Consider the following 22522-nt stretch of genomic DNA (forward strand, 5'->3'; position numbering starts at 1 on the left):
TCTTCTTGATAGTTTGTAGTTCTTAGGAAGAACATATTCAACTCAGGAGGAGACTTAGCTCAGGTTGAACCAGAAGAAGCTTTTGCGCATGTCTTGCCCAACTGTTCATTTGACAGGCAAGGAAATTAATACTCTAATGAGAGTTTATTCAGTAATTAGCAGAGCTAACATTAGAACCAGGTACCACATCCCCCCCGCCACTTCCTCATGTTATGTCAAAAATTAAGAGCTGATGGGAATTGTGGAACTAACAAGGATGGAAGATGGAAGGAAAGCCTTTAAGAGGTAAGATTGGATTTAATATGGGAGAGGAGAAGGTGTGCAGGGTAGAGAACAGGGTAGGTTGTGATTTGGATAAGGAAGCTACTTAGAAAACTACCATTATCTAGATACCTTTTCAGTCTTATTAAGTTATACTTATAGAGAAGTGCAGCATGCTAGAGAATGGACAGAAGGACTGAATAAGAAGTAAGGATTGTACCTTGGCTGAGCCTAGACTTACCTGAGGCTTTAGGACTGGAGACCCACAGAAGGTTTGAATACTCCTGAGATGCTCATCTGTCAATATCCGCAGCTTCCTATACTAATACTGACCTGGGACCAATTTCTCAGGATTCTCATATGTAAACAGTGACATCACAGTACACCTGTCAGTAAGAGTTTGTGTTATTTCCATTTGTGTGGCATTGGTGGGCTTGTCTGATTTGTCTGTGGTCATGAGCTTGTTGACAGGATGTCTTACATTTCTTATTCCCTGTACTTATGCAAATGCTTGTTTCCTAGTGGACATTCTGTAAAAACGTTCTGAAGGAATTGTGACCTTAGAATGTAGGCTGGCACTAGTGAGAGGGCTCGAGGTTGTTGTAGGGAGGAGGGCCTGCTTGTTCTTAGCTCCGAAATAACCACACAGAAACTGTATCAATTAAATTACTGCTTGGCCCATTACCTCTAGCCTCTTATTGGCTAATTCTCACATCTTGATTTAACCCATTTCTATTAATCTATATATCACCACATGGCAGTGGTTTACTGGGAAAGATTCAGCATGTCTGATCCTGGCAGATCTCCCTCTGTTTTCTTCCTCCCAGAATTCAGTTCTGTCTTACCTGCCTACCTAAATTCTGCCCTATCAACTAGACCAAGGCAGTTTCTTTATTTATCAACCAATGAAAGCAACACACAAACAGAGGAAACACCTACACCATTTCCCCTTTTCTGTTTAAACAAAAAGGAAGGCTTTAACATCGTAAAATTCTAGCAACAATTACAGTTACAATATTTATATCTATGTTATCTTTTATCATAACTAAGGAAAACTATAACTATAAATTCTTCAACTCCATCAAAGACTCCAGAAGGATATAATATTACCTATGTAAACTGGAAGTGAATTGACAGACATCTCACTGCCTGGACAGTCACCCAAAGTTCTTCTGTACCGTTGGGGTATCCATCTGCAGCCTACAGGCCCATAATATCCAGCAGATTTTTCCATGAATCAGGAAATTTCAAAGACAGGTCTGCCTGTATTGGCAGTTTGCCAGTCACTTTCTTCTGTGTTCTGCAGAATGTCCAGCAGACTCTATCATAAGGCAGGAACCCTGAAGGATCATCTCACCTTTAGGCAAGTTCAGCAGTCATTTCTCTGTGGATCCTTCATGTCCAGTGAAGCAGTCCAGGCAAGAGCAGTTTCTTGACCAAATGGCTAACCAATTCCATAAGGAGCTTCTTTGATGCCCATCTTCTTCTTGAAGTAGATTGGTGCTGTCAGAAGCAGATGTGTCTCACTGACATGAAAAGTCCTAAAATTTAAAAATACTTTAAATGCCATATTCTAAAGGTCTCTGAAAGATTTGAAGTACGTCTAACTAATCGAAATATATCTCTATACATCTAGAAAATCTAACATGACTACAAACTTGACTACTATAGATAATTATCTATTAACCTATATTTATATCTATTAACCTATATACATTGCATTTTTACACAATCACAATACCTTAATCAAGATCAGAAATACATATACATATAACAAAATTGACCTTAAATTTGTATCAAGATCTATACCAGAGCAAATCCTTCATCTCTATAGCATATCCCCCTTTAAATATAAACAAACAATTATAAACAGTATTTGGGAATATGGGCGTAGTTTTGTCCATACTGCTTCCTGCTGTTTGGGGGGTGCTGTTAATCAGGTCTTTCATGGTGTATCCTGTGTGCTAGGTTCATCTCAGTCAGCAGTTGGGCAGGGTATTTTTTGAGGGTTTTCACGGCAACCTTTCATGGGATCATGGTCTATCAAACCATATTGGTCTAGAAGTAATCCACAGGTTCTCATCTTCTTTGAAAACAAAAAAGAAACATCTTTTCCAAAGCCACATATCCTTAGTTCTGAAGTCAAGATACCTTTATAATATATTTGCTGGTTTAGCTTAGCAGCCTTTACAATGAAATGTCTCACTGTACTTAGTTCCTTCACAGTCAAAAAATTCAAAGAAAGCACAATAGTGTATATAATCCATACTCCATGAATTTTCCATTTTTACATGACTTATTTTTCTTTACTCCCTTTAATCAATGACTATCTGTACTCTGTCTCTTTAAAGACTTTATTCTTTTTTAAGTATTAACTTTATTTTATGACTCTCTATACTCTTTTTCTTCTCTCTCCCAAGCCTACATACATTTATCCAACACTGTGACCCATTTAGAGGTCGCTTATGTCTGAATCTGTCCTATTGTGACTCTGTAATTATTTACTGTCCAGGTGCACTTTTTAAAATGCTAAGCCCTTCTTAAAAACTTAAGTTGTGCCATTAGTAGGGGTAATATGGTACCACCTGTTTGCCTGCCCAGTCTAAAACCTAAGCTGTACCACTATTATGATAAATACAGTAGTTCCTGTTAGCTCTGCACAGTTCAGCATGGTGGAGCTGTTTGAGTCTCTGAGCTGCTTGCACTGCCCCATTTCCAGGCACACAACGAGTCCACATTGCCATCAAGTAAGCCATAGCACTTTACTCACAAACTCATCCAAATGCTCTGTCTGCCACAAGAGACAGAGGTCATGCTAGTAGCATAGCCCACAAAGCTGGCATTTTAAAACTGCTACTTTTTTCTGCTGTGGCTGAATCAGGAAAATCTCTCTCAAAGGAGCTGCGGCAAGCTGCCAGCAAACAGCAAAAAGCCATGTCAAATTCTTTCTTTTTTTAATCTAGAATTCCTTTTTAAGCTTTCAGGTTTTACGTGGATATAGTCGACCACGTTGGAGCACCAATTGTTGTAGGGAGGAAGGCCTGCTTGTTCGTCCTGGCTGCTTAGCTTAGCCCCAAAATAATTACACAGAAACTGTATTAATTAAATTACTGCTTGGCCCATTAGCTCTAGCCTCTTACGGGGTGGCATCAGAGGAGACAGTTTGTGGGAAAATTTTCGAGAGGGCAGATTAGGACCAAATGATAGCAGTTAGGTTTGTTACTAGGGAACCATGCAACGTTTTAGAGTTCAGGAAAGATGAAGGGTCACAATTTTAGAGAAGATGCTGATAGAAGTTTCTAGACTGGGTTGGAGGAGAGAGCCTGGCCATGACAAAGTGGTTGGGAGGGTTCTGGGATGCATGATGAAGTCACGAGTTGTGTGGGCAGAGGCATTCTGCCTGCTTTTGCTCTCCGTCTTCCTTAGCTCAGTGCTAGAGGAAACCAGTCATCAATTGTGGCCTTCCCATGTCCAGCCCTGACTGTACCAGGCCTGACACTTGTCTGCTTGTTTCCTACTCCTCAGACATACTGCCCTTGCATATGGTTCCAGGTTTCCACACCTTATGTGTCCTTGTATCGCAGATCCAATGCTGCTTTAATCCCTCTCACTCTCCAGCCTTTCTGTTTTATTATTTTCATCTTAAGTGAGACACAGTGAGACATCTGGAAGTAAGCCATGTGCTTTTGTTTGTTATTCTCACCAAGGACAGGCCTGTTCCCAAGCCCCAGGAGCAGTACCCTAGAGCCCTGTGGAGGGTAGTACGAGACAGAACTGGAGAAGAATCATCCTACCGAGACACTGCTTGGAAGCCACGTCTGCCTGGGTGTCCATTTTGTTTCTGCCTGGCCACAGCTTTTGCTTGTCTCACTGGTTCTGAAATGCATTAAATTTAGGAAACATTCTACAGCCTGGTGGTAACTGGCCAGAAGCCTGGTTCCAGCTTCTACTAGCTTCAGTGATACTGTATAGTGATTATACCTCCTACCTGTGGCATTGGGTTCTGTTCTCACATGTTGTGGCTCTGGCCACAGTTGTTTGGAGTAAACAGGAAAATGGGGGTATATCTTAAAAGGATATATTGAAATATAAAAAGTTTCTGTTAGTTTTCAATTAGCACCTCCCAGATACGGGAACCTGCTATAATTGGCACACAGAGTTTGAGAACACCATTGCTCCTGCTTAAGCAGTGATGCGTGATGAGAACAGACATTTATTAAATGTTTATTATGGGCTGGGCACCATGCCAAGCACTATGCGTAGATATCTCACCTACATATTAGCCTTTCACAGTGGCTGCATGCCACAGATCTTACTAATGCTGCTTCATGGATAAAGATCTCATGGATGGCTTCATGTCCTTCAGTCAGTGTGAGTGTCTTGATCTCTGAGCCTACTTCCCACCTCTCTCCATGCTTCTTCTCATACCATGGGTGTCAGAGAGGAGGATTTAGATTCAGAAGTCTCAGATTAAGTTTATCATGGAACTTAAACTATTTTGGCTGATCTTGTTTTTCTCACTTGCTTATTTATAAACTGGCAAATTTAATATTTATATATTTCACAGGACATCCTTAAGAGAGTAAATTAGGTAATTTGCCATGAAAGTATTTTATACACTAGTTTAAGTAAGTTAATAGCAAAGACGAATTACTTAAAATTATAATATAATAAAAGGAAGGTTCAGAGGCATTGGTTTTCTGTGTGTGTGTTTGTGTGTGTTGTATTGATGCACAACAGAAGTTGTAAGATATGTAGATGGGGGCAGGCATGGGGAACTCTCCTGAGAGGCAAGGAGAGCTTGTGTGCACAGACCTGTAAAGTGACTGTATTGATTGTTCACTGTGTCTCCATTAAAAGTTCTCAGTTCGGACCTATTTAATAGGACTAGCTGTATGAATGAGGTGGCAAGGGTTTGCAGCAGGCCCAATGTGGACTGAGTCATGAAGTCATGCTCATGATGAGGTTGCTGTTTGGGTAGTTGAAAAGCATGGGGAAGCAAATTTAGGGTCTCAGCCTTATTTGAAGGCTCTGCTAAGAGAGGGGCAAGGACAGAATCCATGCCCAAGGGCCCTGGGATAAAACTGAATCCCTAGAAAGGTCTCTAGACCAGTAGACTTCTATTAGTCTACATTCCTAGTGCTGGTATCAATGAAATATAGGGTTGTGGGCCAGCAAGGAGGAGTATAAGAAAGGCAGCCTCTGCCCATGATCCTTCTAAAGGTCTCAGGGGCATGACTGTCTGAGAGATCAATCTGGGCCTAAGTAGGCTCCAAATCATGGAGAAACTTTCCTTCATATTCTTGTTCAGGCCAAGGCTTACTTAGGGTTCTTGCCATTTATTTTAAATTTTTACTTGGTTCAGTGTGAGAGAGAAAAGAGACAAGATGCTCAGTCTTGGGTCAGTGAAATGCTGGGGCAGTTTGCTGGAATACATTTTTCATACAAAGGTTTAGCTTATAGGCTGGAAACGGCTAGTTAGTAGTATCTTGGCATTTTATAATTCTGAAAATAATATTTATAAGTAAGCCCCAAAGAAAATGTCTTGTATTCTCATTCCTGTGTTCATTGGTCCATTTACACAGCAGATGGTTGCTGGAGATAGATGTGGCCTACTTGGTAACATTGGGGGCTACAAGACACAGTTCAGGTTCATGAGAAGCATCTCAGCAGTGAAGCTGTTTTATAACTGTTCCTAAATCATGTTAGCTGTGGAAGCTATTTTAGGAATGCCTTTGGTTATGAACCATATCTTATATTTAATTTTGATTCTCTTTTTCCTCCTGTCCTGGATTCAGTAGCAGCACTAACAAACAGTCTGTGCCTGGCTTTGTCTTAGGTATTGGAGGGACTTAGAGCTCACCAGTTCATCAGAGTTGGCACCTACAGTCATCTCTGAGGGACGACCTTGGATGTTGTCCTGGGTAGCCACTTCACCTTCTAAATGTCAGAAGGACCTGAGCTTCCATCTGAGGCTCTGAAATGTTAGGACTGAGGCAACAAAGTAGAGAGTTTTTCTGCCTTTTGATCTTCGGTCTTTATGTGCTTGTAATAGACTTTCACCCCACCTGGATATGTAATGGCTTGTAAAGCTCCATCTTCCCACCTGTTTGTTTGTTTTCTAACACTAATGACTTTCCTTTGCTCCTTTCCCTTCTACTACCTTAGGAGGTAAGATCAGCATTATACTGTCTGCTTAGCAGAAACAGAAATCTATAGTATGTAGCCACAGGGAGCTACTACTGGGATCTCTAGAGTTTGATTTGTTGGGTAAAGGTTGCTTTGACCCTGGTCTTTCATCAGTGTGACAGTGGGGCATGTGATTTCTGTGCCTGTGCCTCAAGTTGGTGCAAAGGAACGGAAGTCAAATAAGACACCTCCTAGAGATGAGTTAGGGTTGTGCTATTCTTATGGGAAAAAAGCTGATTTTAGTAGAATCTGCTAGAGGGTGAGCTGAGTGATGGGATTTGTAGCATTATAGGTTAGTCCCTCTGCTACTGTTTGGGAACCCTTTCTAAAAGCAATAGTTGGAAGAGAAAGAGGTTCAGATCAGAGAAAGGGGACAAGAGCAGAAACCTCAGAGGACCAGTATGATTTGGAAGGGACTCTGGCTATTTAGCTATTCCATGTGGGTTGCAGAATATAGGAGTTGTTCTTTTGACGGGGAAGTCTCATCTAGCAAGTGCTCATGGGACCTATAGTAGATAGCTTTGGAAAGACTGAGAATTTTAAAACTTTCCTGGTGCTGTCTTTGCAAAGCTCCCACTCTCTAGAGGCATCAGCTGAGCCCCAATGGGACATGAGATGTCATGGTATACTATCAAATTATGGATTTCATGTGTTGTTGGCATTTAGAGAAGAGAGAACAACCGTTCTGGCAAGCTTGTAACATAAGAGTACATTGCATATATGAAGACTTCAATAATGGTGTTTTTTCCTCTTTCTCCCTCCCTCCCTCTCTCTCTCCTTCCCTCCATCTCCCCCTCCCTTCCTTCTTTCCTTCCCAAGGATTGAACCTAGGGCCTTGTGTATGCTACTCAAACACTCTGCCACTGAGTGGGAGATGGAGTGGAGGCAAAGGTTGAGTTGCAAAGTCAGAATGGAGAATCAAGGCAGCCACAGAAGAGTAGCTCTGTTGAAGATCAGAATCTGTGAGACTTTAGGTGCCTGAGCCATTTTTGAATTCTGTTCTATTCTTAGTCCTAGTTAGTGAAAAAGTCAAATGAAGTGTTGAGGAAGGCTGCTGATTAGCTAAGAATGCTGGAAAACCTGATGTGAGGAGAGGTCTAACACATTACTGTGTATTCTGAAGGACACTGCTTTTGGAGTTGTGCTTTTGGAGTGGGGAGTCAAGTAGCCATTCATTTTGCAGATTCTACAGTGTTCACATATGAGCAAATGGCTACCTCACAGTTCTGCTGTAGCAATGGTAACACTTTGGGTAAACATCATTTAGCAAATACCCTAAGTCTTTTACTTACATAGACTCATCACAGCACTGTGAAGGGTGTGCTGAGCTTGTTAGGTCAAGAGACTAGTAACCTATTCAAGATTTCCCACCTTGGATACAAACCCAAGAGTTCTTCTTGTCTAGGTACCAGGTAAGGGCAGATGATGTGAGGATTCCTTTAAAACCTCTGAATTCTTTTTTGGGGGTGGGGTGGGAGAGAGGATCTTGTACATTGAACCCAGGGCCTCAGGTTTGTTATCCAGGTACTCTATGAAGTTTTATCTTTAGCAACAAACCCTACAATTCTGAAGGCTCTTGCTGAAACGTCATTTGGAAGGGAATGGGAGATCCTTGTGCTTTAGTGCAGGAATGGTAGTTGCTGCTCTTGGGGACCTCACTGTGGTTACTGTTTTGTGGCTACGAAGTCTTTGTGAAGGTTTTTATTAGAAAGATTTTATGAGCAAGACAATTCTGTGGCTCTTAGAATCCTTAAAGGCTTCTCTGGGTAAAAAGGCTGTTGAATCCCAGGCGTAGCATCTGAATACCTTCTGCTATCCTTTTTCCAGCCTTGACTCATGACTTTGGGCTCATAAGAAGCTCCAGAGGTGCTTGTATCATGTCAGACCCCTTGGAAACTTCTCTTCTTCTTCTTTAGTGCTGCCTCCCCCGAAAAGTGTAAGCCAGTAGAATCCAGGTGCTCACCTGAAAAGGCAGAAAAACTTGAACCATCTTATTTTGGGGTCAGGTGAGCCCAAAGAGCTGACTGATTAGACTTGACTTCCCATATAATCTGTCTCTGCTGATGGGGGTCCTGTTGACCACAGTAGAGTTCCTCACAGTGCTTTATGCTAACAGTTTATTTCATTCTGTAGATCCTGCTTGCTTTCTAAGTGCTCACCGTGGCTTCCAGAAGAGTTGAAGTTTTCAAAGGGAGGTTGGTGAATGTTTCTTGTCTCTCACTTTGCAAGGTGTTGGGGAAATTTAAAGTGAGATGATTTGACTTTAAAATACAATGGACATTGCTGCTCTGCCTTTGGGGGAGAACATTGACCTTATAGGGTTATAGTAGAGCCTAGCTTGAGGATAACATCCCAGAGGGCATTAGAGAGTGCAACTGTCTAGAAGGGTATAATCTTAACATTTCCTTACTGTGGTCAACAGCTCTCTCCCCCAAACTTTAGAAGATATTTCACATTATCACACATTTTATAGAACTGTACTTTTGATAAGATTTTACATTATGAGTACCATTATGTAACTATACCCTGGATACTATTCTTAATGGTTGTGTTATCATGTTTTAGGTGGTTTACAGTCTCTCCCCTGTCCAAATGATAGCCTTGGCCCTGAAATTCTTTTCTATGATCTAGCTCTTCAAGCTGGTACTTGGTTGCTGAAAGTGGAGTCCTATGCCCTGACCATGTGTGATAACTGTGTTCTCTCCTGCTCTGTCTTAGGCTGTGGGTCTTTACCCTGATGTACTGCATTAAAGCTAAAGTGGTATGGAAATGAAAACTGACGTGAGGGCCCTGTGTATTCATGAGTCTTGATGTCTAGATCTGACTCAGTAAATAAAGCAGGATTTGTTTTTTAATAGGGAAGAGACTCCCTTTTAAAAGCACATGTCACTAAGCTTCAGTAGTCACATAGGTCACCATAGTTTGGAGAGTTTTCACTTGTCTGGGTTCTACATGCCCTTGAGACATCAGCCTGTACCCATGTGGGCCAAGATCCTCATATCAACAGCCCCTGGTCTGTTCTGTGGCACAGGCTGTAGTCCACAGTTGAGGAAAGGATTACAGATGTCTAGTTCTGATTCACATGGCCCAGCATGCTCAATGCCTGCAGATTATTTCCCTCCATTGACAGGACCAGGACTTTAAGAGCAGCCAGCCAAAAGGCCCATAGAGAATCTCAAGAATTTGCACCTTTGTCCCTGAACAAGGGACAGGTCAGTGGCCCCAGACATTATCAGGATAGCAGATACAGGTCACCTTGCCAAGACAGGAGTGATGGGTAGGGCAGGACCTTAGTGTTCAGAGGTTTCATAGATCCTTGACTTCTTTCACTTTCACATGAAGTGCTGGGAAGCAGCCTAGGCAAGAGAGGCAGAGTGACTCAGTCTGTCCAGAAGAAAGTACATGCATAAAAGTGTAGCACACTGGTCACAGTGTCTGCTGTTCCAGTCCTGCTCTTACCCACAATGCCCCTTTGTGATAGAGCCCTTTCCGCACTCTGCAAGGGGCTCTGGCTATGCTAAGTTCATCTCCATTTTTGTTGTGAAATCAGAACTGGGCGTGTCTACCATGCATATTAGTCATCCTTTTTTTGCCTTTTGTCTTCAAATCTCACCTACCTTGGACCTGAACACACTTGTTTTTGTCTAGTTATTCTCATAAATATGAAATAGTCAGTACTGGATGGAAGACCTGAGGATGCTAGGTATTGCAGAACTAGTGAGTAGCTTTTGTTGTGCAAAATCACTGTCTTCATTGTTATTTTCCTTGCTACAGTGTTAGCTGGGATCAGTTGAACTGCTTTCTTTGGGCTGGGCTTTGGGATAAGTAATTTTGTATTGTCTTCAAGAAAAAACCCTGATCTACAGGTGAATTTGAAGCTAGAAGTGCAGGAAAGTTAATTGAGTTGTTCAAGTTTATATAACTAGTAAAGACACTGCACAAGAATTCAGATTTAAATCTGTTTCATTTGAGAGTCAGGAGTTTTTAACCAATCTGTGTACTTAATATTATATATTTAATAAGTAAAGTCAGGAATTCTTCAGTAGGCTAGCAGTATCACTATTATTGTATCACTATTAATAATTCAGAGCACTTTTAAAATACTTATAATACTATGCTTTCTAGTTCTATGGGAACTATAACTAGATGGAAATTTCTATTTTGCTGATTAGGAAGCCCAGACTTGGAAAGACCATGGTGACTTACTTTAGGTTGCACAGCTAAGTAGTATAAATTGGGTTTGGGTGCAGGTCATCGCTAGAACTCTCTGTACTCTAAATCGTTCTGTTGTTACCCACATTAAGTAAGACTCATTTTCTTCCTCTGCCTTTCTTCTTGCTTCCTTCTATATCTTATGGTGGTTTTCATAGTTCGTTCCTGCTCTTCCTATTTTCCTTCTCAGATTGTCTGTTCATGTGAAGCTTACTTTAATATGTGCTTGCTTAAGCCTTATAATGGCCCCTACTTATATCTCTCCCTCTCCCCCTTTCCTTCTCTCTTTGAAGTGCTGGGGGTTGAACCTAAGCCTTTTTACATATGCCAGGCAAGCGCTCTATCACTGGTCAACATTCAAAGACCCCACCCCGTTTTGAGCATAGTGCTATGTAATAGCATATAGGCAGACCTCAAACTTACTATCCCTCTGGGTTACAGGTTTATGCTATCATGCTGGTTCTATTTTATTTTTGATTAAAGGAAAGGAATAGGAAGCCTGGAAGTAGATAAACATCTTGGGACCCCTGATTTATGACAAAGATTTATGTGTTGCTGATAGTAGGGAACAGGTAGTCATTTTGATAAACACTGCTTGTTCAGTGGGATAAGATTGAGGAAAGAAATGGATCTGGACCATATAAAAATAAATTTCAGCAAGCTCACTGATCTAAATGTGAATGTTAAAATAAAGCTTCATGTGTACACTAATAATATCTTCATGACCTTGGGATAGGCATACAGTCCTTAAAGATGGCACAGGAAGCCCCTCACTATAAAGGCCTGATAAATTGGTTGGTATTAAAATGAGAAACTTTTATATTTTAATGACCTCACTAAAAAGTGAAAGGAAGGAAGGAAGGAAAGAAAGAAAGAAAGGTGAAGATATTCATGTAGTGTAGCACCAGAGGATGGAAGGTGGGTCACATGTAGAATATGTGGTCCTCCAACAGATCCTCAGGAAGAAAACTCCCCATTCTACCCCCAGTGAGAAGAATGTTCTGCACTTAGGAACCTTCTCCCATTTCCAGGTTTTAACATGTGGCTCTTGGATTACTGCAAGCTTGGTGGCTGGCCTTAGCTTGCATTTTCTTTCATTTCCCATGCTGCTTCACCCAGTTGTATCTCTTTTCTCATGAATGCTGCCTATGTGACTTTAACTCTATCTTGTCTTACAAATTTTGATCAACTATTCTAAGAATTTTCCTCTCTAGTTTCTTTTTCCCCTCTTCGATTTTCATTTCCCTTTCGTTCTCTGAGCCTTCTTGTTGAGCCTTATATCTTAAGTTGTAAAAACTACTGTAAAATATCTAAAAGACTTGGGGAGAGCAAGCTTGTTCTGTGGGGCTAGGAGACAACGAAAGGCCCATTACCTATGGAGAGATTTGTTCTTTGCTGTGCTTTAGCTGTTCAAGTTATCTAAAGAATGATCAGAGTTACTGAGTCACAAAGAGGCAAAACAGCATCTTGGTTGCCGTGTTTTCTGTGGAGGGCCCTATGCCTTGGATGGTGTTAGATTATGATAATCACTTCCAGTCTTATCTCAAAAGTCCTAATCAGACCTTCTACTGACATCCAGGGGAGTAGCCCTCAGTGGGAAAGAGAGCCAATGTGCTACCATGATTTCTCTGCACTGCTAGCTTGTCAAGGAGGGCTACAAATACTGGTACTTTAATGGAAATCATGTCATCATGTCTACTTAACTTTTTTTTTTTTTTTTTTGGTTTTTCAAGACGGGGTTTCTCTGTAGCTTTGGAGCCTGTCCTGGAACTTGCTCTTGTAGACCAGGCTGGCCACAAACTCACAAAGATCCACCTGCCTCTGCCTCCCAAGTGCTGGGATTAAAGGTGTGTGCCACCACTGCCCGACAACAATTATTTTTGATACAGCATCCAACGGCATCCATCAGAGCTTGATCTGAATGCTTTGATTACCTTTGTTTTCTTCAAATGGCAACATTTGTATGTTGGTTTTCTTTTGGGGCTTTTTCTTGTTGCATTCCTCTCTGACAGCACTTGTTCTCCTTGGCATCATGCATTCGTTATTGGACCCATGAACACCCTGGAAGTTTTGTAGGTGTATGGGGACTTGACAGATTTTTTTGTTAGTGTTTAAAATCTTGAAGTTTAACATAAAGCTTTTGTTCTGAAAAATTGGACTGTCTGAACTCTGTGATCTCCATTCTCAAATATCCCTGAGTACAGAGATTGAGGGGCAGTCTGCAAGGATTGGCATGGCATAGTCCTTCTTGGGACAGTCTTTCCTGGACTGCTTCTCTTCTTTATTACTTGTCTGGCTGAGAAATGTTGTAGTTGGTTACTTCAAAAAGGGAGAAACTGGGCCTCTATGGGCCATCTTACAGATTGATCAGTATGTTTACTATTAATTCTTTGAAAAAGCAAATTCAAACTTTTAAAGAGTTAGAATAGAATTTTTTTTGTATCTGTAATGTGAATTTGAAAATGCTTCTAGGATCCTAAGCTGGCAAATTTGTCTGAGATGTTGGCCCATTTCCTGCACTTTGGTACTATGTATTAGCATAGCACTTACTAGGTACTTCGTGAATGTTTTGCCTCCTGAGGTCACCAGGCCCCAGCTATTTGTCTACTCCCAGGTTCTTAGCAAAAATGCCCACCCACCACATCTAGTTTCTAGCTGGCCACTTCCATGGGGGACCAGGGTTATATTTAATTTATCTGGGATGCACACTCGGGCCCTAAATGTTCCAAGTGTGTGTTAGCTTCTTGCACAGCTCCCCTATTTCCACTAAGAGCTGGGCCTCATGGGAGAAAAAAAAAAGACAGCAGGCCAGCAGGAACCCTACTTTTGCCCACTGATGTGGTTAATGGAGTTTGTGGCCAGAACAGAGTGCATGCAATTCACGCCCTGGACAAGGATGGGTCGAAGTTTAGCTCTGTCCCTTTAAAGAAAAAAGAGACATTGTTTTTGGAATTTTGAAATTTTGACCCATATCCTTTGGAGGCCAAGGAGAGCTAACTGTGTCTGGAGAACTTGTTTAGTTCACAAAGCCTGTAGCAGTTGAGAAACTAAGAAACTTGGAGCTATTGGGCAGGAGCTTACACCCTGCCTTTTCAGGATCCCAGGCAGGCCTTTTAGTATAGATGACAGAAGGCAGTATCCTGTCCCTGCTCAGGAGTTATCCTTATTCCCCCCCAAATCAAATACTACACGTAGCACCCTGTAAAACTGCTTCCTTGTAGGTTTGACCATGCTTGCTAAGTAAACATCCGCCCGTGTTTTTGGAACTGAATTCATCTCTGCTTCCTGGTCATCCCTTTTGGATTTTTCTGTTCTCCGTGCTCCATAGAATCAGGTTAATAGAAGAAAGACCTAGAATTAGTCAGCGGCACCTAAAATGACTGCTTTAATCTTAGTAAAATTCTGAGGGTTAAATGGGCTTGTAGGAAGAAAACTGAAACAAGTCTTCCTACACAGTGTCAAATTTTGCAAGCCAACCTTTCTATCATGGACATTTCTCTGTGAAGACTTAGCACAGTCTTGTTGTAGACCACAGTGGCCTCACTCCTAATGCCCTATAACCTTGTGTGTCCCTACTCTGATTCGGTGCACCTCTTGACTGTTTCTCATGATTTACCTCTTCTTATTTACACCCACCCATGACGTTCTTATTGCCATGGGGCTGAGAAGCCACGTCATTCACCAAGTTTGTGGAGTTATGGGCTAACACTGTGCTGAGCCTACTTCCCTCTAGTTCCCTCTTCTGAAAGAGAAGGCTCTCTGGCAGAGCTCTTTGTTTATTTGATCCTGGGCTCATGGATAAATCAGGAATGTCCTGACATGAACTTAGGCGTGTGTGTGTGTGTGTGTGTGTGTGTGTGTGTGTGTGTGTTTCCCTGTGGAGAACGAAACTGGCAAATAGGGACTTGGGTGAGCAGAGGATCATTCTGGGGGACTTGCTTTAAGTGACATCAAAGCCATATGCCTTTGGTCATCAGATCAGTAGGTAACTTCTTTATTGGCATACTCTACCCTGCTTCCCAGAAGGTGTAAATTTGAAGCACTTTCCCCTCTGCTGGGAGCCTGGCACAGATGCCCCAGGCTTCTTTTAAAACCAGGGATTACCAGGTTGTCTTCCAAGAGGTCCTTCTCTCTCCTGGCTAAAATGTTGGCCAGAGTTGTTGTGTAAAGGCTGTGTAGGATGGTAGGTATAGAAGAAGTGGTTTCCTGGTCTCTTGTTCCTGTTCTTCCTGAAAGGTGCAAGATCGATCATGATGTGATGCACTTGATGAATCAACTTACTGCCCTAGAACCTGAAGACATAGGAAACATCTGGTTAGAGGCTGGTGTGAGAAACACACACACTCACACACACACACACACACACACACATGATTGGAACGTGAGCCTTGTTGAATGTGTCTGGGTGTGTAGAGTTCATTGGGTTGGTGTCTGAGCTCTTCTTGGAAGCATTTCAAGGAAGGGGGATGTTAGAAGTTCTGTGTTTTGCTGCTGTTGAGAGCTGTCACTATCCTAAAGTAACTTCCACTTGCCTCTGAAGCATCAGTGGAACACCTTCCTCATAAGAGTTTCTGAGTTTGTGGGTACACTAAACTATTGCCCAATGATTGATGGTTGGGCTGGTGTATGTTTATCTTGGTCACCAATCCTGAGGGAAGAATCAGGTATTGGCTATCTTGGGTCCAGGCTTGGACATCCCTCCGTTTGTTGTCTTTTTTGTTGTTAGAAGGCTTTTCTTGGGAACAAATGACTCAGCAATGAATCGTAGACTGTGTGGCCTATGTGCCTCTTGGGTAGTTATTGGACATACCTATCGAGGTCCTAAAATTTTGAACACTGAATGAATAGAGGTACATTACTCTGGATTTTTTCAGGCTGCTGTTTGTTTTGTTTTTGAAATACCTGACTTGATAGAAGGATCTCGTTTTCAGGTTAAGCAGGCAGTGTTTTAATTATGCTTTTTATCTTTAGGAAAGTCAGGATATAAAAGTCCTAATTCCATGGCTAAAAACAAAATAAAACAAGATAATTTTGAAAAAGGAGAAAGAAAAAGGCAAAAATAATTCCAGAAAACAGCTGTGGCTGTAATTTTGGACTTGTCTGTAGCAGAAAGGGTTAATGGAATAGTAGTCTCATGGTGAGGTCTATTTTAGCCTATGGCTAGGAGAAGCCCATATGGCTCAAGAAAAGATGACGCAACATTTAGTAGTACAGGACAGCCCTGGCTGGGCCGGGAGGCTGCCACTCAAAGAGTTAAAGCTAATCTTATTGCCATGAAGCTCCAAAGGAAGAGGAGAGGTTGCACGGATAGAGAGAGACCTGTGTGTTCCAGAGCTGTTAGGTATGAAAAAGGAAAAAAGGCTGAAAATGTGGCCAAGAAAACAGAATGAAGGTCCAACTTTTTTTTTCTCCCTTGTTTGACCAGCCTTGGCACTGCCCGCTGCCTCTCCAGGGGAAAAGCTGCAGTTCTGCTTCTGCAACACAAGGAGCAGACTGGAGAATTTAGATCTGCGTCACAGAGCTCAGAGCAGAGAGAGAGAGAGGGAGAGAGAGGAGAGAGAGGAGGAGGAGACGAGAAAGGGAGACAGAGAGAGAAGGAAAGAGAGAGAGCAAGGGAGCCAGCACGGACACACAAGCTGTCGATAGGTCTGCTAGCAGCAGCCGTGCTGCAGCAGAGAGAGACATCAAGAAACAAGTCATAGCAACACTGGGCACCAGATTCTGCCAAGCGTTCAGAAATCTGTCGGGGGCCAGAGGCCTCTGGGTAGCCTAGGCTAAGATGTCACGCAAGGTGGCATGGGCGGTTCCCATAGGGAGGAGGTGAGATGAGGGGCAGGAGTTGGTGGGGTGGCAGGGAAAGACTTAATCAGAGTGGATTCTGGAATGTTCTGGACTGCGGCACCTTGTGTCTGGATAGGAATTTGGGTCTGCGCAGGAGACGGCTGGTGGTCCACTGGGGCTTAAGGACTTGATGGCATAACCTACTTCTTCCCCACGTATGTATTTTGTGTGATAAGGGCATGTCTAGGGTATGTGGGTGCTCTGTTTTTTCTCACCTTCTCCCTTTCTTTTTGCTGTTGTTTCCCCTTCCCCCTTGGAGGGTTTTGTTGTTGTTGTTTGTTTTTTCCTCTTTAATTTCCTCTCCCTTAATGTCAGCTACTTAGGCCTGATCAGGGTAGAGGGGAGGAGTGAACCATCCCCTGATTCTCACTTAAGCTCCCACCCTTTACCCTGTTTTCTTCTGGTGGACAGAGAGGCTAGTTTTCCAGGTTGTTTGGGTGTTAGTGTCCATCTGTGCTGTCTTAGGGGAAAGGAAGAGGGTGAGAAGTGTCAAGAAAGCCGCCAGGAGGGACTGTTTTCCCAGGCATTCCCTTGTTAAAATGTCTAGTTATGAGCATCTGGGGCGGCAGAGAGCATGAGCATGGGGTGGGGTGAAGCTAGGAGAAGGTTGTCACTGCGTAGTTGAGAAAAGTGGAGAATGGTGACGCAGTCACTGTTGCATCTTGTTAGGAGCTCTGTGGGGACAGGTAGTGCAGCTCCTGGGACCTGAGAGGCCAGCAGAAGGGTTAAGGATGAGCCTAGGTGGGAAGCTAGCATTTAGAGATTAAATGTCATCCTTTTGGCGTTGGAAAGTTGTTTACCTTGCGTTCTCTGTGTCTCCATGTTGGCTCCCTTCCAGTTCACATGTGATGGCCTTCCCTGTACTGCTGCATCATTAACTAAGTGACTGAGCTGGTCTTCCATTGGCCAGGGGAGGGCTCTTGCTTCAGACACTTCCTCTCATTGGTAGGAGGGCCAGTGGCAGGTGAAAAGCTCTTTTTGATTGGCTGAGGACAGGGTATCAAATCTGAATTTGCATTTCACTTGCTTAAAGGGGAGGGAGGAGAAGCCCAGCAGCTTCTAAAATCTCTTTTAGGGGTGTGCGTAGGTGCGTGTGTCTGCCTGCTTCAGACTGCCCAGTCGCTGCTTCTTCCTTTACCTTTGTAAAATTTCAGTCACTATATAAGGAAGAAGAGCTTAGAGTGCCCCAAACTTTATTTTTTGAGGGAGGAGATTGGGGAGACTGGTTTGAGGAGGACTGACCAAATTGGAAGAAAATATTTGTCCTCTGCTTTGGTGTCAGAAAAGGGAATTTTCCAATCTGCCACACCTCAGTGTTGCGGCAGAAATAATTCTTGGCTCCCCTGGAAACCATCGGGCAAGGTAGGGAGAGTTGCTGTTGCTGTTGCCACTACCCTGGCCTTCCTATTTGAGTGGTCTGCTCCCAGGTGAAGGGATCTACACTGATGCTCTGGTCATCCAAAGGCCTCAGACTCTTGGAAGAACCTGCCTTTTGGAAGCTGCTGCTATCTTGTGCTTGGAAAGGTGAGCCGTGGGACTAACCTCAGGACATTGCTTGGAAACTGGCTGTTGTAAGGTTTCCCGAAAAGTGAGTGGGTGGAGGTTCGAAGGGCTCCTGCTAGAATGATTTGTCAGGCTAGGGAACTAAGAGATGGAGAATAAAACTGGGGCAGCGGCAAGTGTCTGGTATTGGGGGAGGGAAGCTGGAAAATCAGAGTGCTAGCATCCTGTGTTGTCTTTGTGGTGGGTCTCATTTGTGGGAGGGGGTTTGCTGGGCCCTGTGCCATGTACAGTGGCCCCACCCATGACTGCGCATCCAGAGCGCAGTGCGCCCTGGGTCTCTGGCCTGGGACAAACACCTCCCTGATTGTTATATAACTCAGGGTGGCCTGTGCCTTCTCAAGCCTGCTTTGCAACCCTACCTCCCCACTACGTGGGGCTCGCAGCTGAGGGTTTGCTGGGGAACATGTATGGGTTGGCTAGCCTTTGTCCACTTAGTTACCAGATTTCAGTACAGAAGTGGTCTGCTATCTCATCTGGGGACATGGGCTCCAGAATGTTCTTCTGAGTACCCTGTGTCACGTATGGTCTCTGGGGCTTGGAGGTGGGGGTAGTGTCCTCCTTTCCCTTTTACCCTATCTGGTTTGTGGGCAGGGACTTTGTGAAGAAGACCTGACACAGTATTAGTATGAGGGAAAGTGTGACACCCTATTGGGGGGGGGGGGTTAGCAGTTCCCCTTCCTTGTTCATAGCTCTCCTTTCCCGGGGTTCCAGATTCCTCTGAGGCTGCCATTTTGAAGGCATCTCTGCTGGTCTTCCACATGGTGGCTGGTGCTGTTGCTTTTGCTGGCCCAGCGATGCCTGTTGGAGAAGTGGGTGGGAGTCGGAGTCTGTGGTAGAGGGGTGCAGGTGCTATATAGATGGATGTAGCTATGATTGCTGCATTGAAGGTGGTCTGGAGGCAGAACTGCCTGATCCCACCCGGGGTCACAGCACTGGGTGGGGGTCGAAATGGAAACCTGGGTCAGGGTCCCATGGCCTGGGGTCTCATCTTTAAAGTGTGGGCACTTGGCGTCCATGCCCTAGTTAGCCTAAAACTCAGAGATGTTCTATGAAGAGCCTAGTGTTTGAGGAGAGTAGAGGCAGACCCAGCAGCTCATCTAAGATGTGGCAGACCTGTGGTTTGTGCTCTTCAAATAGGCTCTGTCTCTGGCAGCCTCCACATGGGGATGGGGAGATGGGGGTGAGGGAAACAGCAGGCAGCAGCGTTTGGTCACATGGCCTTGCCTTTCCTCCGTGCCCCCTGCCAGGGCTACAGGACTACAGTTCTGACTGCTGTCTTCTAGTGAGGCTCCCTGCTGCCCAACCCTTTCTAGGCCCTGCTGCGGATAGCGGCCATCTTGTCTTCCTGCTCAGAGATTTAAAATGGTTTCCTATCATTGTCAAGTTGAAATTCCTCCCAATCAGTAGGATATTCAGGGCTCTCTGAAAGTGGCCTTAGCTTTCCAAAGAAGCCTTCCTCAGGTAAAAACCGACCAACTCATATTTCTCTGCTTTTTCAATACTGGTGTCTTCCATGCCTGCTTTCTACCTGTTGCAGTCCCATTGTCTTCACGGACCTCTCCCTGAGCACCCACTAAGCAGAAAACCACTGTTACAAGTCTCCTTTCTTTCATGGTATTTTGTTATGTGTTATTCCATGTGTTTTCTATCAGAGTTTGTACTTTAACAAGAAGCCTGGGAAAGGGGGAAGAATATTCTGAGCTTCTGTTGCCGGATGCCATGTTAGATTCTTCAAGAACAGTTACTTGTTTATTTTTTATCACAACCCTTTAAGGAGAATCCTGTGGCTGACAAGAGCCCCAGTTTCCAAAGTCTTTTTTTCTCTGTAATCCTCCATGTTTTCTAGATGTTAGAAGGTGACACCCTCCTCTTAACACTGTGTTAGGTCATTCAGCTGGTTCATACCTATACCTGCTTTATAACATTCTCCTCTTCCTTCTTGGCCAGATTCAGTCAAGGTGATATATTTTTTGTCCTGAAATGATCAGACCTCAGTTGCTTTGCTTGCCTTCCCCATGGAAGATCAGCCAGAGGTGGGTAGGTAGGAACACCTTCAGAGGAGAGTAAGCCCTGTTGAGGCAGGTGCACACATTGGACTGGACATACCTGGACTGTACTCCAGCCTCAGTTGGGTGATTTTAGACAGTTTATTCTATTTCTCACCCATATATGTGACCTTAGTTTGTGAAGTAGAGCCCTAGAAGAAGCCTGTTCTATAGGCATGTCTGTTGTATTGTCTGTTCTTTGTAGATTTGCCTGAAGCCTTCTTTCCCTGCCTGGGGACTTATTGGGCATGTAAAATGAGAGACTAGCAGGTTACTAGCAAATTAGGGAAGAATTATATACTTCCATGCTGTCACAGCAAGCATAAAGGAGAGTGTCTCGGTAGTTTGTACCTCAGGCCTGCAAGGTGGTGGTGTTCTCCCAGGGATAGGTGCCCCCCCCCCTTGTTTCTGAAGCAGCAAACAAAGGGGTGGTAGCAGAAAGGGGGTTAGCAGGGAATGTTCCTGATAGCCTTTTGATCCTAGGTTTGTTTCTCTTGTTGCTGAATCTCTACAGTGGCTGATGCTCTGAGCACCCTGATGCCCCTTATCACCAATTATGGGCTATGTAGCTGAGTCCTGTCAATAGCAGTCTAGGCCCTAGTGACGGCTGCTTTGTTGTGTGTGTGTGTGTGTGTGTGTGTGTTTCCTCTTTTTCTTTTCCTCGTTGGAAGATGACTCAGTGTATTGGGAGCTCTCAGCCGAACAGCCAGAATGTTCTGACAACATGAAAGCAGCAAAAACAGCTCATTGGGGCTCTGGACCAATTCTCAGCCTTGGGTCATTTTTAGGGAGGGCTGGGTATTAAGAAGGCCACTGCTAGGCTTCAGGGATGGGGAGACACCAGACCGCTCACAAGTGTTCTGAGACCTTTGGTTTTTAAATTCAGAGGAGAGACATGATTGTGTTATTCAGCGAGCTTAGAAAACAGTACCCTTTTGCCCGCCCCTCCCTTCTCTCCTCCCTCCCTCCTTCTCTCCCTTCCTTCTCCTTTTTTCTTTCTTTCTTTTTTTTTAAATTATTTTCACTGGTCCCAGATGATAGACATATTTCTGGAGCTGGATCTCCTTTGGGATTTCTCAGTGGGTCTTGTTGAGGGTAGAAGGTGACTCCTTCTCAGGACTGGGCAAGGAGATCCTCCATGAGAGTGTACTATAATCCTCTGGAGTAGATGCTCCAGTAGAGGCAAGATGCCAGAATACCCTTTATCTTCTGAGATTTGTGTGGATGGTGGTCCTCCTCACTTGCCCTAACCTGAGGCATCTCCTCTGCAGGATGTCAGCTTTCTCTTTCCTTGAGGTGGTGTGACAGAGCTTACTTTTTCCTTTCATCTTCCTCACTTCCTCTGACATGAATTCTCTCCCCATCTTCCTTCTGCCCCCGTTAGCACATCATTGTGGAAGCTCGGGGTTCTAGGCTTTTCCCGCAGCATTGTGCTAAAGGGCACATGATGCCCTGCCCCACCCATCGTGCCTCTGTCGCAATTGTATCCTGGTCAAATTATTGGATTTTCTCTCTGGTTTCCTCAACACAGTCTAGGATGAGGACAAACAATTTAAGTTTGGGAATGAGGGGCATCCTGACCCTGAACTTCATCCAGACTTTTTCCAGGTACCACTTTTAATTTTTTAGCCATTGATTTTAGTGTAGACATTTGCTTTTCTACCCAAAGACCACCTAGAATGACTCATTTGGGATCTTTAGGAGGTATATCTCCTGAGCCTGAGAACCAAATGGGGGCAGGAAGCTATAACTGAGGTCACAGTACAGTGGGGCACAACAAGCGTATGAACGAGCTGTCTATACTCATGGTGTTCTTACAGGTATTTGAAGCCTCTAGCTTTTGTATCTGAGTAGAGAACATCTTGACTAGAAAATCTGCATAAGTGTAGGAGTTCTGAGCTATACATATGATGAAACCCTGAATGCCATGTTTCAGAGAACTCTGTTGTGTGTGTCCCTGACCAAAGGGTGGTGGATAGGTACTCAATCAGATGTTGTACCCACCAGTGCTGGTCCTTCTCCACATTGCTCTGCCCAGGGTTATTTTGCATCTGTCACAGCTGAGGACTATTGTCCCAGGGGCTACATATAAAATCTAATTGCAGATCATTGTTTTGTGAGCAGAGCCCAGCTGATCTACCTTTCTTTCTCTTCCCAACAGAGAACGTGACAGAGTACTGCTCTACCTGTAAGTAGTTGACAACCTCTTGGCAACTCAAGCTCAGCTGAGGATGATGTTTGTGCATCTAAGCCATAATTCCGCTGGCTAGAATAGTTTGCTTGCATTGTTCTGGAACAGAAAAGAGGAGCTGCTTGACCACTCTGCTTTCAGTAGGTAAATGTTCATTTTCATTCTTGTATGTTTTTTCTGCTTTCAGATATGCAAAGTGAATAGGTATCTATAATCCTGG

The 22522-nt window shown here is 43.7% G+C and overlaps 1 long non-coding RNA gene across 2 annotated transcripts in view; it reads left to right on the forward strand.

Annotated features, from left to right (window-relative positions):
- LOC130874302 (uncharacterized) overlaps positions 1–22522 on the forward strand; it is a 47907-nt gene that overhangs the window by 17311 nt on the left and 8074 nt on the right. Inside the window, exons 1-2 of one of the 2 annotated variants that reach the window (XR_009057127.1) lie at positions 16524–16658; positions 22273–22446. This is a non-coding gene — a long non-coding RNA (uncharacterized LOC130874302). Of the gene's footprint in view, positions 1–16523; positions 16659–22272; positions 22447–22522 lie in introns of those variants that run through there. The other variant, XR_009057126.1, reaches the window with a different exon arrangement.

This window comes from Chionomys nivalis, chromosome 5, assembly GCF_950005125.1.
Source record: "Chionomys nivalis chromosome 5, mChiNiv1.1, whole genome shotgun sequence".
Lineage (NCBI taxonomy): Eukaryota > Metazoa > Chordata > Mammalia > Rodentia > Cricetidae > Chionomys > Chionomys nivalis.